A 16,410-nucleotide genomic window follows, 5' to 3' on the forward strand; every position below is an offset into this window, starting at 1 on the left:
AGTGTGGCGCGCTAATTTTGGGGGTGGGGAGTTTGTTGGGGGCTGGGAGTGGGGTCGGTGGGGAGGGGGTGGGGGAGGCGGTGCGGTTAGGTAATACACGTACATCATATGTACAATATATAATTTTTTGTTTTTTTTTTATTTTTATAACATCTAATCACATTATATTTTATTATTATGAATATCTATTTTTTTTTTCAGTTTTTTTTTTTTTTTTTTTTTTTTTTTGTTTTTTTTTTTTTTTAGTTTTTTATATTTTGTTTTTTTCTTTTTTTTTTTATTTTTTTATGTTTTTTATTTTTTATTGTTGTGTTTTTTTTTTTTTTTTTTTGTTGTTGTTTTTGATTTTATTTTTTTTTCTTTTTATTTTTTTTTTTTTTTTTTTTGTTTTTTATTATCTTTTTTTATTTTTTTTTGTTTTTTCATGACAAAGATTAAAAAATCAAACTTGTTGTGGGTGTTTCTCGCGCAGAAAAGAAGGCATGATGACGTCTGACCTGCAGGATCAGACCAACAAACTCAACTAAATCTATTCAGGAAAAAGGTCTTCTATTTGATTTTTGGTTCAGGATAAGATGACAGCTGATGAAATTTATTATAATCAATGTAGAATGATGTTTATTAGATCTCGACAAATTTATCTCTGCTTTATAACCCCTCGCTCGTATTGGGAGCAATGTGGGTGGACATTTGTGCGGCTCAGCCGGTGGAGCAGGGTGGGGTTTAGGGTCTGGCTCAGGGACCCAGAGTGGCAGTCTGAGGGGACTGAACCAGGGTCCAGTTCTGTGGAGTTCTCTATGATCCAGGGTTCTGTAAACCGGTTCAGGTTGGATTCGGGATCTAAGGTCAACGTTTTCCAGAAAGAAAAAGAGGTGAAAATCTGCAGATCTGATCTGAGAGGAGGACCAGAACCAGAACCAGGATCAGAACCAGGACCAGAATCAGGTCACGAACCAGCATTCAGGAACCAGAAAATCAAGGACCAGAGAACTCAGGACCAGAAACCAGGACCAGGACTCAGACAGAATTCAAGATACATGATACACCAAGGGACCAGAAATTTCAGCGACCAGAACCAGAGAATCTGGACCAAGAACCAGGACCAGTAATCTGGACAGAAGTGGATCCAGAGAACTCAAGGACCATGTGCGTATCTCAGAATCCGTCTCCTTGTGACTTCAGGGGTAGCAGCGGGACGCGGGCTAGGAAGCAGATGATGGGGAGGGGGGGGGGGGGGGGGAGGGATTATCGGAGACATCAATGAGGCTTAATGATTGAAGCGCAGCGAGGAAGGGCCGCAGGAGTGAGCGTCAGCGGCAGGCTGTCTGCGGGCGCACCGCTCCAAGGTAACCCCGCTCGTGCGCTGTCGGAACCAGAACCAGCTCTGAGCGTTAGAACCGAACCGAACCTACCTCGGATGAATAAGGGGAAGAACGGCCCGAAAGTGCGATAAATCCGGAGGATTTGAGCATGCGCAGTTGGTTGGCTGGATTAGGTCGCTACGGAGGGGTTTTCCAGCGCAGCGCCTGCTTCTGTGGCGACATGATTAGATATGTAGAGATCAGAAGGTTTCTGTTTCGGCGCTGCGGATTCTTGGGCGAGGAGGGGGGTGGGCCTTGGAACAGGGTTGGGGGGGGCGTGTTGCAGGCTGCGCATCGGCTTCTGTCAAGTACACCTGAAGTGTACCGCAAGGAGCCGGATGCGGAGCGGCTCTGAACTCGGCGCAGCGGCATTAAACAGAAGCAGATGAAGCAGGCAGAAGAGGCAGTAAGCGGTTACCTCCTTGTCTGCAGGTGATAACTGTACTAACGGCCTGTTCAGGAAGGGAGGGGGAGGGGGGAGGGGGGGGGGGGGGGGGTCTACTGTTCGTTTCGTTCGGAGATGATAAGCTCGGATCTCCTGCTGCCGCTGCTGCTGACTGTCTGCGGATTAAGAGCGGCGTGGTTTTTTTTATAAGCCGGCCCCCCCCCTACGCACTCTGTATTGGCTTCATAATTTTGGGGTTCCTCATTCATTATATCGGCTCAAGAGCGGCTAGTGCTGACCCACTCGAGAGGGCCGACCTCTGCTCTCAGCCGGCCTGATGCATCAGCGGAATCTGGACCCCCACCATCCTAAGAGACCCTGGATCCCTCCTTTAGACGGATAGGATGTGACTTGGATGCTGGCTGGATGGATGAAGGATCGCGGTTGATGGATGGATGGATGGATGATTGATGGATGGTGGATGGATGATGGATGGATGGATGATGATGGATGGATGGTGGATGGATGGATGATGGATGATGGATGGATGATGGATTGATGGATGGATGGATGGATGATGGATGATTGATGGATGGTGGATGGATGATGGATGGATGGATGATATCGGAATGAATGTATGGGGGATGAATGGCTGGAGTTGGATTGATGGATGATGGTATGGTATGATGATGGATGGATGATGGATGGAGCTGGATGGTGGTTGGATGGAGATAGGTGATGGCGAGTGTTATGATTGGATGGAAGGATGATAGGCTGGTTGCGATGGATGGATGGATGGGATGGATTGTGGATGTATGGATGGATTAATGGATGGATGGATGATGATGGATGGATGGTATGTAGATGGATGGATGGATGCATGGATAGAGGGATGGTATGGTTGATGGATGGTTGGATGGATGGAAGATGGATGGATGGATGATTGATGGAGAGAATGGATGATGGATGGGTTGATGGTTTGGCATGGATGAGGGATGATGGATGGTTGGCATGATGGATGATGGTTGATGGATGGATGATGGAATGGTGGCAACCGGATGATGGAGGGGATGATGGAATGGATGATGGATAGAATTTGATGATGGATGGAGGGATGGATGGATGGATAGATGGATAGATGGATGTGATGAGATGGATGGATGATGGATTGATGGTTGTGGAGGATGATATGGAAAATGATGATGGATGGTGGATGGATGATAGGAATTGGATGGATGATGGATTGATGGATGGATGGATGATGGATGGATGGATGGATGGATGATGGATGGATGATGGATGGATGGATGGATGGATGGATGGATGGATGATGGATGGATGGATGGATGATGGATGATGGATGGATGATGGATGGATGGATGGATGGATGGATGATGGATGGATGGATGGATGATGGATGGATGATGGATGGATGGATGGATGATGGATGGATGGATGGATGGATGGATGGATGATGGATGGATGGATGGATGGATGGATGGATGGATGGATGGATGATGGATGGATGATGGATGGATGATGGATGGATGGATGGATGGATGATGGATGATGGATGGATGATGGATGGATGATGGATGGATGGATGGATGATGGATGGATGGATGGATGGATGGATGGATGATGGATGGATGATGGATGGATGGATGGATGGATGGATGGATGGATGGATGGATGGATGATGGATGGATGGATGGATGGATGGATGGATGGATGGATGGATGGATGGATGATGGATGATGATGGATGATGGATGGATGGATGGATGGATGGATGGATGATGGATGGATGATGGATGGATGATGGATGGATGATGGATGGATGATGGATGGATGATGGATGGATGATGGATGGATGGATGGATGGATGGATGGATGATGGATGATGGATGGATGGATGGATGATGGATGGATGGATGATGGATGATGGATGGATGGATGATGGATGGATGGATGGATGATGGATGGATGGATGGATGGATGGATGGATGGATGGATGATGGATGGATGGATGGATGGATGGATGGATGGATGGATGGATGATGGATGGATGGATGATGGATGGATGATGGATGGATGGATGGATGGATGGATGGATGGATGGATGGATGATGGATGGATGGATGATGGATGGATGATGGATGGATGGATGATGGATGATGGATGAATGGATGGATGGATGGATGGATGGATGATGGATGGATGGATGGATGGATGGATGATGGATGGATGGATGGATGGATGGATGGATGGATGATGGGTGGATGATGGATGGATGGATGGATGGATGGATGATGGATGGATGGATGGATGGATGGATGGATGGATGATGGATGGATGATGGATGGATGATGGATGGATGGATGGATGGATGATGGATGGATGATGGATGGATGGATGGATGGATGGATGGATGGATGGATGATGGATGGATGATGGATGGATGGATGGATGGATGGATGATGGATGGATGGATGGATGGATGATGGATGGATGGATGGATGGATGATGGATGGATGGATGGATGGATGGATGGATGATGGATGAATGGATGATGGATGGATGGATGGATGGATGGATGGATGGATGATGGATGGATGGATGATGGATGGATGATGGATGGATGGATGGATGATGGATGGATGGATGATGGATGGATGGATGATGGATGGATGGATGGATGGATGATGGATGGATGATGAATGGATGGATGATGGATGGATGATGGATGGATGGATGGATGATGGATGGATGATGGATGGATGGATGATGGATGGATGGATGATGGATGGATGGATGGATGATGGATGGATGGATGGATGATGGATGGATGATGATGGATGGATGGATGGATGATGGATGGATGATGGATGGATGAATGATGGAAGGATGATGGATGGATGGATAGATGGATGATGGATGATGGATGGATGATGGATGATGGATGGATGGATGATGGATGATGGATGGATGGATGGATGGATGGATGGATGATGGATGGATGATGGATGGATGATGGATGGATGGATGGATGGATGGATGGATGATGGATGGATGGATGGATGGATGGATGGATGATGGATGGATGGATGATGGATGATGATGGATGGATGGATGGATGGATGGATGGATGGATGGATGGATGATGGATGGATGATGGATGGATGGATGGATGATGGATGGATGGATGGATGGATGATGGATGGATGGATGGATGATGGATGGATGGATGATGGATGGATGATGGATGGATGGATGGATGGATGATGGATGGATGGATGGATGATGGATGGATGATGGATGGATGATGGATGGATGATGGATGGATGATGGATGGATGGATGGATGGATGATGGATGGATGGATGGATGATGGATGGATGATGGATGGATGATGGATGGATGGATGGATGGATGGATGATGGATGGATGGATGGATGATGGATGGATGATGGATGGATGGATGGATGGATGATGGATGGATGATGGATGGATGATGGATGGATGGATGATGGATGGATGATGGATGGATGGATGGATGATGGATGGATGATGGATGGATGGATGGATGATGGATGGATGATGGATGGATGGATGGATGGATGATGGATGGATGGATGATGATGGATGGATGGATGGATGATGGATGGATGATGGATGGATGGATGGATGGATGATGGATGGATGGATGGATGGATGGATGGATGGATGGATGGATGGATGGATGATGGATGGATGATGGATGGATGGATGGATGGATGGATGGATGATGGATGGATGGATGGATGGATGATGGATGGATGGATGATGGATGGATGGATGGATGATGGATGGATGGATGGATGGATGATGGATGGATGGATGGATGATGGATGGATGGATGGATGATGGATGGATGGATGGATGGATGGATGGATGATGGATGGATGGATGGATGGATGGATGGATGGATGATGGATGGATGGATGGATGATGGATGGATGGATGATGGATGGATGGATGGATGATGGATGGATGGATGGATGGATGGATGATGGATGGATGATGGATGGATGGATGGATGGATGATGGATGGATGGATGGATGGATGGATGGATGGATGGATGGATGGATGGATGGATGGATGATGGATGGATGGATGATGGATGGATGGATGATGGATGGATGGATGGATGATGGATGGATGATGGATGGATGATGGATGGATGGATGGATGATGGATGGATGGATGATGGATGGATGATGGATGGATGGATGGATGATGGATGGATGGATGGATGGATGGATGATGGATGGATGATGGATGGATGGATGGATGGATGGATGGATGATGGATGGATGGATGATGGATGGATGGATGGATGGATGGATGGATGGATGATGGATGGATGGATGGATGGATGGATGATGGATGGATGGATGGATGGATGATGGATGGATGGATGATGGATGGATGGATGATGGATGGATGATGGATGGATGGATGGATGGATGGATGGATGATGGATGGATGGATGGATGGATGGATGATGGATGGATGATGGATGGATGATGGATGGATGATGGATGGATGATGGATGGATGATGGATGGATGGATGGATGGATGGATGGATGGATGATGGATGGATGATGGATGGATGATGGATGGATGGATGGATGGATGATGGATGGATGGATGATGGATGGATGATGGATGGATGATGGATGGATGGATGGATGGATGGATGATGGATGGATGGATGGATGGATGGATGGATGGATGGATGATGGATGGATGGATGGATGGATGGATGGATGGATGGATGGATGGATGATGGATGGATGATGGATGATGGATGGATGATGGATGGATGATGGATGGATGGATGGATGATGGATGGATGATGGATGGATGATGATGGATGGATGGATGATGGATGGATGGATGGATGATGGATGGATGGATGGATGGATGATGGATGGATGGATGGATGATGGATGGATGATGGATGGATGGATGGATGGATGATGGATGGATGATGGATGGATGGATGGATGGATGGATGATGGATGGATGGATGGATGGATGGATGGATGGATGGATGATGGATGGATGATGGATGGATGGATGGATGGATGATGGATGGATGGATGGATGGATGGATGGATGATGGATGGATGATGGATGGATGGATGGATGGATGATGGATGGATGGATGGATGATGGATGGATGATGGATGGATGATGGATGGATGATGGATGATGGATGGATGGATGATGGATGGATGATGGATGGATGGATGGATGATGGATGGATGGATGATGGATGGATGGATGGATGGATGGATGGATGGATGGATGGATGGATGGATGATGGATGGATGGATGGATGATGGATGATGGATGGATGGATGGATGGATGATGGATGGATGGATGATGGATGGATGATGGATGGATGGATGGATGGATGGATGATGGATGGATGGATGGATGGATGGATGGATGGATGGATGGATGGATGGATGGATGGATGGATGGATGGATGGATGGATGGATGGATGATGGATGGATGGATGGATGGATGGATGATGGATGATGGATGGATGATGGATGGATGATGGATGGATGGATGATGGATGGATGGATGATGGATGGATGGATGGATGGATGATGGATGGATGGATGGATGGATGGATGGATGGATGGATGGATGGATGGATGATGGATGGATGGATGGATGGATGATGGATGGATGGATGGATGATGGATGGATGGATGGATGGATGATGGATGGATGGATGGATGGATGATGGATGGATGATGGATGGATGATGGATGGATGGATGATGGATGATGGATGGATGATGGATGGATGATGGATGGATGGATGATGGATGGATGATGGATGGATGGATGATGGATGGATGGATGGATGATGGATGGATGGATGATGGATGGATGATGGATGGATGGATGGATGGATGGATGATGGATGATGGATGGATGGATGATGGATGGATGGATGGATGATGATGGATGGATGATGGATGGATGGATGGATGGATGGATGATGGATGGATGGATGGATGATGGATGGATGGATGATGGATGGATGGATGGATGGATGGATGGATGATGGATGGATGGATGATGGATGGATGGATGGATGGATGGATGATGGATGGATGGATGATGGATGGATGGATGATGGATGGATGGATGGATGATGGATGGATGATGGATGGATGGATGATGGATGGATGGATGATGGATGGATGGATGGATGGATGGATGATGGATGATGGATGGATGATGGATGGATGGATGGATGGATGATGGATGGATGGATGATGGATGGATGGATGGATGATGGATGGATGATGGATGGATGGATGGATGGATGGATGATGGATGGATGATGGATGGATGGATGGATGGATGGATGGATGGATGGATGGATGATGGATGGATGGATGGATGATGGATGGATGGATGATGGATGGATGGATGGATGGATGGATGGATGGATGGATGGATGGATGGATGGATGATGGATGGATGATGGATGGATGATGGATGGATGGATGGATGGATGATGGATGGATGGATGGATGGATGATGGATGGATGGATGGATGGATGGATGGATGGATGATGGATGGATGGATGGATGGATGATGGATGGATGGATGGATGGATGGATGGATGGATGATGGATGGATGATGGATGGATGGATGGATGGATGGATGGATGATGGATGGATGGATGGATGATGGATGGATGGATGGATGGATGGATGATGGATGGATGGATGGATGGATGATGGATGGATGGATGATGGATGGATGGATGGATGGATGGATGATGGATGGATGGATGATGGATGGATGATGGATGGATGGATGGATGATGGATGGATGATGGATGGATGGATGGATGGATGGATGATGGATGAATGGATGGATGGATGGATGGATGGATGGATGATGGATGGATGGATGATGGATGGATGGATGGATGATGGATGGATGGATGATGGATGATGGATGGATGGATGATGGATGGATGATGGATGGATGATGGATGGATGGATGATGGATGGATGGATGGATGGATGATGGATGGATGATGGATGGATGGATGATGGATGATGGATGGATGATGGATGGATGGATGGATGATGGATGGATGATGATGGATGGATGGATGGATGATGGATGGATGATGGATGGATGGATGATGGATGGATGGATGGATGGATGATGGATGGATGATGGATGGATGGATGGATGGATGGATGGATGATGGATGGATGGATGATGGATGGATGATGGATGGATGATGGATGGATGGATGATGGATGGATGGATGATGGATGGATGGATGGATGATGGATGGATGATGGATGGATGGATGGATGGATGATGGATGGATGATGGATGGATGGATGGATGGATGGATGATGGATGGATGATGGATGGATGGATGGATGATGGATGGATGATGGATGGATGGATGGATGGATGATGGATGGATGATGGATGGATGGATGGATGGATGGATGGATGATGGATGGATGGATGATGGATGGATGGATGGATGATGGATGGATGGATGGATGGATGGATGATGGATGGATGGATGGATGATGGATGGATGGATGATGGATGATGGATGGATGATGGATGGATGATGGATGGATGGATGGATGGATGGATGATGGATGGATGATGGATGGATGGATGGATGGATGATGGATGGATGATGGATGGATGATGGATGGATGGATGGATGATGATGGATGATGGATGGATGGATGATGGATGGATGATGGATGGATGATGGATGGATGGATGGATGATGGATGGATGGATGATGGATGATGGATGATGGATGATGGATGGATGGATGATGGATGGATGGATGGATGATGGATGGATGGATGATGGATGGATGGATGGATGATGATGGATGGATGGATGATGGATGGATGGATGATGGATGGATGATGGATGGATGGATGATGGATGGATGGATGGATGGATGGATGGATGATGATGGATGATGGATGGATGGATGATGGATGGATGGATGGATGGATGATGGATGGATGGATGGATGATGGATGGATGATGGATGGATGGATGATGGATGGATGATGGATGATGGATGGATGATGGATGGATGATGGATGGATGGATGATGGATGGATGGATGGATGGATGGATGGATGATGGATGGATGGATGATGGATGGATGGATGGATGGATGATGGATGGATGATGGATGGATGGATGATGGATGGATGGATGGATGGATGGATGGATGGATGATGGATGATGGATGGATGGATGGATGGATGGATGGATGGATGATGGATGGATGATGGATGGATGATGGATGGATGATGGATGGATGATGGATGGATGGATGGATGATGGATGGATGGATGATGGATGGATGATGAATGGATGGATGGATGGATGATGGATGATGGATGGATGGATGGATGGATGGATGGATGGATGATGGATGATGGATGGATGATGGATGGATGATGGATGGATGATGGATGATGGATGGATGGATGGATGAATGATGGATGGATGATGGATGGATGATGGATGGATGGATGGATGGATGATGGATGGATGGATGGATGGATGGATGGATGATGGATGGATGATGGATGGATGATGGATGATGGATGGATGGATGATGAATGGATGATGGATGATGGATGGATGGATGATGGATGGATGATGGATGATGGATGGATGGATGGATGGATGGATGGATGGATGATGGATGGATGATGGATGGATGGATGGATGATGGATGGATGGATGGATGATGGATGGATGGATGATGGATGGATGGATGGATGGATGGATGATGGATGGATGATGGATGGATGAATGGATGGATGGATGATGAATGGATGGATGGATGGATGGATGATGGATGGATGGATGGATGGATGGATGGATGATGGATGGATGGATGATGGATGGATGGATGGATGGATGGATGATGGATGGATGAATGATGGATGATGGATGGATGATGGATGGATGGATGATGGATGAATGATGGATGGATGATGGATGGATGGATGGATGGATGGATGATGGATGGATGGATGGATGATGGATGGATGATGGATGGATGGATGGATGGATGGATGGATGGATGGATGGATGGATGATGGATGGATGATGGATGGATGGATGGATGATGGATGGATGATGGATGGATGGATGATGGATGAATGGATGGATGATGGATGGATGATGGATGATGGATGATGGATGGATGGATGGATGATGGATGATGGATGGATGGATGATGGATGGATGGATGGATGGATGGATGGATGATGGATGGATGGATGGATGGATGATGGATGGATGGATGGATGATGGATGGATGGATGGATGGATGATGGATGGATGATGGATGGATGGATGATGGATGGATGATGGATGGATGGATGGATGGATGGATGGATGATGGATGGATGGATGGATGATGGATGGATGGATGATGGATGATGGATGATGGATGGATGGATGATGGATGGATGGATGATGGATGATGGATGATGGATGGATGGATGATGGATGGATGGATGATGGATGGATGGATGATGGATGGATGGATGGATGATGGATGGATGGATGGATGATGGATGATGGATGGATGATGGATGATGGATGATGGATGGATGGATGGATGATGGATGGATGATGATGGATGGATGGATGATGGATGATGGATGGATGGATGATGGATGGATGGATGGATGATGGATGGATGATGGATGGATGGATGATGGATGGATGATGGATGATGGATGATGGATGATGGATGGATGGATGATGGATGGATGGATGATGGATGATGGATGATGGATGGATGGATGGATGATGGATTGATGGATGGATGATGGATGATGGATGGATGGATGATGGATGGATGGATGGATGATGGATGGATGATGGATGGATGGATGATGGATGGATGATGGATGATGGATGGATGGATGATGGATGGATGGATGATGGATGATGGATGGATGGATGATGGATGGATGATGGATGATGGATGATGGATGGATGGATGGATGATGGATGGATGGATGGATGGATGATGGATGATGGATGGATGGATGGATGATGGATGGATGGATGATTGGATGGGATTGGATGGATGACTGGGATGATGGAAATAATTTTTATTTGGAAAAGGTTTTGATTGGAGCTCTTATTTGAAATGCTTGTACCGTATTGGCTTCCTTTGCCTGTGTTCAGGTCATTGAGTGTTGTGGAATACTAAACTAGTAGTACTAGTATTACTAGTTGTACTGCTGCCATTGCCTCCCAGCAGGAGTGATTTTCTATTTTAGTTAGAATAATCTAAACAGATTAGAAGCAGAATTAGAGGGTCGTTAATCTGGAGCCCCTCCCTCTGCGTCAAACGTGTTGAAACGTTCCTGGTGTTTCTGGTCATCCCTGTTTCATCCATGATGAGCAGCGGTCCAGCTCGGCCATCTGCATCCTTAGATAGAAAACTGAATCAATCTGACTGGATGATCTGGTTGATCTGGATCTATAAAGTGAACGGAAATGTGTTGGGAATTGATGCTATAGAAATAGACTGAATAGAATGAAATGATCCCAGGAACATGAACCACGTTTCCTGGCTGGAGGTTTAAGTTCTGCTGTTCCTCGGTAGAGGAACCGTAAACATCTGATGTTCCTCCATCATCTCCTGCTGATGGAGGAACATCATGGACCTCGCTGCAGACTGAATGGAAACGTTGGATCCATCAGAGAAGAAGAAGCGGTTTGTAGAACCGGCGTTCCTCAGGATCACCATGGTGATCGAGGAGAATGTTCCCCTGCAGCTCTGAATTATTAATCTGCAGGGAGAGGCGGTGAGCGAGTTCAGGACACGCTGCTTCCCAGAGTCGGCCTGCAGGACTGGATCCAGACTAGACCATCAGACCCGTTCTGGACCAGTTCCAGGAGATGGAGCTGTCCTCAAACCTGCTGGTTCTCACAGGAAGTGGGATCGATTTAGACGACCAGAACGTTCTGTAACGTTCTGCGTTCCTCATCATAGCAGCTTCATCTGGTTGCTCCTGTTTGGCTGCGACTCCATCCTGGAGATTAGAGCATAGAAATACACTAAATAGATTAAAGTGTTTACAGAACAAAATCATTTGTTTGCTTTCTTTTAACCCTTCTCCAGTATCCCCAGCATTCCCAGTAGTTTCATTATCCCTAGTATTCCCAGCATTCCCAGCATTCCCATTGGCCGTCCCGCTGGTTTTATTTATTTCACACTGGAACCATTTTCTGTGACGCTAACAGAGGTTAGCGTTAGCACTGGATCCCTGACCTTCCTGGATCTGCTGGTCCTCTCTGATCCTCAACCAGGATCTACTGGACCTTCTCTGGGAACCACCCAGGATCTACTGGACCTTCTCTGGGAACCACCCAGGATCTACTGGACCTTCTCTGGGAACCACCCAGGTTCTACTGGACCTTCTCTGGGAACCACCCAGGTTCTACTGGACCTTCTCTGGGAACCACCCAGGTTCTATTGGACCTTCTCTGGGAACCACCCAGGTTCTACTGGACCTTCTCTGGGAACCACCCAGGTTCTACTGGACCTTCTCTGGGAACCACCCAGGATCTACTGGACCTTCTCTGGGAACCACCCAGGATCTACTGGACCTTCTCTGGGAACCACCCAGGTTCTATTGGACCTTCTCTGGGAACCACCCAGGTTCTACTGGACCTTCTCTGGGAACCACCCAGGATCTACTGGACCTTCTCTGGGAACCACCCAGGATCTACTGGACCTTCTCTGGGAACCACCCAGGATCTACTGGACCTTCTCTGGGAACCACCCAGGATCTACTGGACCTTCTCTGGGAACCACCCAGGTTCTACTGGACCTTCTCTGGGAACCACCCAGGATCTACTGGACCTTCTCTGGGAACCACCCAGGATCTATTGGACCTTCTCTGGGAACCACCCAGGATCTACTGGACCTTCTCTGGGAACCACCCAGGATCTACTGGACCTTCTCTGGGAACCACCCAGGATCTACTGGACCTTCTCTGGGAACCACCCAGGTTCTATTGGACCTTCTCTGGGAACCACCCAGGATCTACTGGACCTTCTCTGGGAACCACCCAGGATCTATTGGACCTTCTCTGGGAACCACCCAGGATCTACTGGACCTTCTCTGGGAACCACCCAGGTTCTACTGGACCTTCTCTGGGAACCACCCAGGATCTACTGGACCTTCTCTGGGAACCACCCAGGATCTACTGGACCTTCTCTGGGAACCACCCAGGATCTATTGGACCTTCTCTGGGAACCACCCAGGATCTACTGGACCTTCTCTGGGAACCACCCAGGTTCTACTGGACCTTCTCTGGGAACCACCCAGGTTCTACTGGACCTTCTCTGGGAACCACCCAGGATCTACTGGACCTTCTCTGGGAACCACCCAGGTTCTACTGGACCTTCTCTGGGAACCACCCAGGTTCTATTGGACCTTCTCTGGGAACCACCCAGGATCTACTGGACCTTCTCTGGGAACCACCCAGGATCTACTGGACCTTCTCTGGGAACCACCCAGGATCTATTGGACCTTCTCTGGGAACCACCCAGGTTCTACTGGACCTTCTCTGGGAACCACCCAGGTTCTATTGGACCTTCTCTGGGAACCACCCAGGATCTATTGGACCTTCTCTGGGAACCACCCAGGATCTACTGGACCTTCTCTGGGAACCACCCAGGATCTACTGGACCTTCTCTGGGAACCACCCAGGTTCTACTGGACCTTCTCTGGGAACCACCCAGGATCTACTGGACCTTCTCTGGGAACCACCCAGGTTCTACTGGACCTTCTCTGGGAACCACCCAGGTTCTATTGGACCTTCTCTGGGAACCACCCAGGTTCTACTGGACCTTCTCTGGGAACCACCCAGGTTCTATTGGACCTTCTCTGGGAACCACCCAGGATCTACTGGACCTTCTCTGGGAACCACCCAGGTTCTACTGGACCTTCTCTGGGAACCACCCAGGATCTACTGGACCTTCTCTGGGAACCACCCAGGTTCTATTGGACCTTCTCTGGGAACCACCCAGGTTCTATTGGACCTTCTCTGGGAACCACCCAGGTTCTACTGGACCTTCTCTGGGAACCACCCAGGTTCTATTGGACCTTCTCTGGGAACCACCCAGGATCTACTGGACCTTCTCTGGGAACCACCCAGGTTCTATTGGACCTTCTCTGGGAACCACCCAGGTTCTACTGGACCTTCTCTGGGAACCACCCAGGATCTACTGGACCTTCTCTGGGAACCACCCAGGTTCTATTGGACCTTCTCTGGGAACTCTCAGCCCAGGTTGCTAGTACTGGACCATTCTCTGGGAATCCACCACAGGATTACTGGTACTCCTTCTTTGGGAACACCCTAGGTTGATTACTGGAACTCCTTCTTCTGGAAACCACTCACAGGTTTTATTGAGACCTATACTTCTGGAACCACCTCAGGTTCATATATCTGGACCTTCTCTGGGGAACCACCAAGGTTCTATTGGACCTTACTCTGGGAACCACCCATGGGAATTTAAATGGGACCTTCTCTGTAGGAACCACCCAGTATCTACTGGACCTTCTTCTGGGAACTAGACGCTAGGATCTAATTGGACCTTCTCTGGAAACCACGCCAGGATCTAGACTGGACCTTCTCTGGTGAACCACCCAGGTTTCTTTGGACCTTCCTCTCTGGGAAACCCACCCAGGTTCTAATTGGATCTTCTCTGGGAACATCACAGGATCTAGTGGCCCTTCTCTGGGAACCACCAGGATCTATCTGGACCTTCTCTTTTGGGATTTCCAAGCCAGGATCTATCTGGACCGCATTTGCTTCTTGGGGAAGTCCAGCCCAGGTTGTCGTATTGGGACCTTCTATGTAGTTATTTGGGGAAGTCACACCAAGGTTTCTCTATTGGCTACCTTCTCTGGTGGAAACCACCTCCACAGTATATTATTCTTTCTACTGGCCCTTCGCTGGGAAGCCACCAGGTTGTCTTACTGGACCTTGCTCTGGGGGGAAACCATCCCAGGATTATCTACTGGCCTTCTCTTGGGGATCCAACCACATGTATTTTACCTACTTGGACTCTTCTCATTTTGGGGAGACCACCCTAGGTTCTTTACCTGGACCTTCTCTACTGTTTGGGAAATCCATCCCAGGTATTCATTTTGGGACCTTTCTCTTGGGTAGCTCACCCAGGGTTCTACTGGACTATTCTCTGTGGGTGAAATTAACCACCTCAGGTTTTTTTGTCTCTATGGAACACCTTACTCATGGGTAACTTCCAGGATCTACTGGACCATTCTCTAAGGGGGAACCACCAGGTTATGTCTCTACTGGACCTTCTCTTTGGGAACAACCCAGGATCCTTTTTGACTTTGCTCTGTGGGGATAGTCCACTCAGGTTCATATTGGATCGCTTCTCTTGTGGTGATGCGAATCTCCACCGCCAGTTCTATTTCTATTGGTCCTTCTCTGGGAGCACCACCCAGGTTCTATTGGACTTCTTCTATTGGGAACCACCAGGTTCTACTGGACC

Source organism: Cyprinodon tularosa, unplaced genomic scaffold (assembly GCF_016077235.1).
Source record: "Cyprinodon tularosa strain WSP-4 unplaced genomic scaffold, ASM1607723v1 ctg1204, whole genome shotgun sequence".
NCBI classification, from domain to species: domain Eukaryota; kingdom Metazoa; phylum Chordata; class Actinopteri; order Cyprinodontiformes; family Cyprinodontidae; genus Cyprinodon; species Cyprinodon tularosa.